The sequence below is a fragment of the Saccopteryx leptura genome, chromosome 3 (assembly GCF_036850995.1).
Source record: "Saccopteryx leptura isolate mSacLep1 chromosome 3, mSacLep1_pri_phased_curated, whole genome shotgun sequence".
NCBI classification, from domain to species: Eukaryota; Metazoa; Chordata; class Mammalia; order Chiroptera; family Emballonuridae; genus Saccopteryx; species Saccopteryx leptura.
This window is the reverse complement of record NC_089505.1, coordinates 212,509,404-212,511,972: the sequence shown is the minus strand read 5'-3', so window position 1 is coordinate 212,511,972 and position 2,569 is coordinate 212,509,404. Positions and strand designations below refer to the sequence as shown.

The window sequence follows — 2,569 nt, the reverse complement described above, 5'->3', positions numbered from 1 at the left end:
AGCACAGGGTTACAGGTTTGAGCTTAGGATCACAAACATGGTCCTGTGGTTGCTGGCTTGAGGCCAAAATCACTGGCTCTAGCAAGGGGTTACTCGCTCCGCTGTAGTCCCCAGGTCAAGGCACATATGAGAAAGCAATTAATGAACAACTAAGGTGCTGCATTGGAAAATTGATGCTTCTCATCTATCTCCCTTCCTGTCTGTCTGTCCCTATCTGTCCCTCTCTGTCTCTCTCACAAAAAAAAAAAAAAAAAATTACAAATTCTCTGAATTCTATTCATGGATTCTTTAGGAATTAAATATTTAACAAAGATCTTTACTGTCTAACATAAAGGGAAATTTTAGCAATAAATAATTTCAAACTTATAAAAACAAAAATATTTTTTAAATGAAAGTTTAGGCTCAGTGGATAGAGCATTGGCTCTGTGTATGGACATCCTGGGTTTGATCCCCAGTCAGAGCATATATGAGAAGCAACCATCTGCTTCTCTCCCCTTCCCTCTTCCCTTTCTCCATCTCTTTCCCTCCTGCAGCCAGTGGCTTGATTGGTTTGAGCATTGGCCTCAGGTGCTGAGGATAGCTTGTTTGGTCTGAGCGTCAGCTTTAGGCACTAATAGTATAGCTTGGTAATTTGAGCATCAGTCCTATACGGGGGTTGCTGGGTGGATCCCAGTCAGGGCACATGCGGGAATCTGTCTATCTCTCCTCCTCTCACTTAAAAAAAATAAAAAATAAAATGTTTAAAACAAAAGAAATTTAAGGAAAAACTATTTCTATAATCTGTATATAGGATAATTTAAATAAAATTAAAAGAATACTAGCTAGAAGATAGCATAGTAAGTATATATATGAGGTGATAAAACTATGGACAAATTTAGCAGCTGTGAGAAAAAAAATTTTTTTAAACAAATACACAGAAAATCTGGGAGTCATCGTAGAGCAAAAGTTGACAAAAATTTTAACTGGATAACAAAGATAAAGAATAAAGAGGATTTAAACATTCCATAATAGAAGTCCACTAGACTACCATTAATAATGTATAGGAAAAATATGAAGACAGGAACTTACTATTTCTTTGAATAAAATTACTCTTTTCTTACTCTTCTCTGAATGAGAATCTTTTTTTTTTTTTTTGGTATTTTTCTGAAGCTGGAAACGGGGAGAGACAGTCAGACAGACTCCCGCATGCGCCTGACAGGGATCCACCCGGCACACCCACCAGGGGCGAAGCTCTGCCCACCAGGGGGCGATGCTCTGCCCATCCGGGGCATTGCTCTGTTGCAACCAGAGCCACTCTAGCGCCTGGGGCAGAGGCCACAGAGCCATCCCCAGCGCCAGGGCAAACTTTGCTCCAATGGAGCCTCAGCTGCGGGAGGGGAAGAGAGAGACAGAGAGGAAGGAGAGGGGGAGGGGTGGAGAAGCAGATGGGCGCCTCTCCTGTGTGTCCTGGCCGGGAATCGAACCCGGGACTTCCGCACACCAGGCCGACGCTCTACCACTGAGCCAACCGGCCAGGGCCTGAATGAGAATCTTAATAATGATTCAAATATGCATACTGAGTTACCAGAGACCTGTATTAATCAGAACATGTTTATCTTTAAAAACTAGAATAGGCCCTGGAAGTTTTTCCACTTTTCAGTTTTTCATTGAATCTAGTGCTTTTCTTTCATAACACATATTAAATTGTAGTTTATATACTTGTTTGTATAACATCTCTCTCCTTAGTAACAAACTAAAGAAATGATCCCTGAAAGTATAGTCTTGTCTCTCCTTAGACTATAAGCTCAGTGAAGGCAGAAATCATGACCCATTTACCACATTGTACCTAGAACACAGCACAGTGCCCTGCCTTAATCAGTCATTATTTGTTGAAAAAAAGAATGACTGAATGATGAATAAATGCAAATGAATGACCAGCATGTTATAAGTATTAGAAGTAAAAACATGGCCCTGGCAAGTTGGTTCAATGGTAGAGTATTGACCTGGCGTGTGGAAGTCCCAGGTTTGATTCCTGGTCAGGGAACACAGAAGTGACCGTCTATTCCCCTTCTCCTTCTCTCTCACTCCTACCTTCCCACAGCCATGGCTCGATTGATTTGAGCCTGTTGGTCCCAGGCGCTGAGGATGGCTCTGTGGAGCCTCCACCTCAGGCGCTAGTTCAGTTGTGAGCATGGCCCAGATGGGCAGAGTATTGACCCCAGAAGAGGGGGAAGGCAGGTGGATCCCAGTTGGAGCACATGTGGGAATCTATCTCCCCTCCCCTCACTTAAAAAAAAAAAGTAAAAACATATCCTAATAGTGCCCCTGAAGCAATTTAATAGTTTGTTCACAATAATGGAAATCTAACACTTTTTAGAAACTGTTTTGAAACTTCTGTTAAAACTTAAAGGAACCGCCTGACCTGTGGTGGCGCAGTGGATAAAGTGTTGACCTGGAATGCAGAGGTTGTCAGTTCAAAACCCTGGGCTTGCCCGGTCAAGGCACATATGGGAGTTGAAGCTTCCTGCTTCTCCCCCCTTCTCTCCCTCAATCTCTCTCTCTCAGAGAGGCTGAGAACAAAGAAGGTCAG

The 2,569-nt window shown here is 42.6% G+C and overlaps 1 pseudogene; it reads right to left on the bottom strand.

Moving 5' to 3' along the window:
- Positions 1–1,677: 1,677 nt before the first annotated feature.
- Positions 1,678–1,763, bottom strand: LOC136401815 (small nucleolar RNA U3; annotated as a pseudogene).
- Positions 1,764–2,569: the final 806 nt, after the last annotated feature.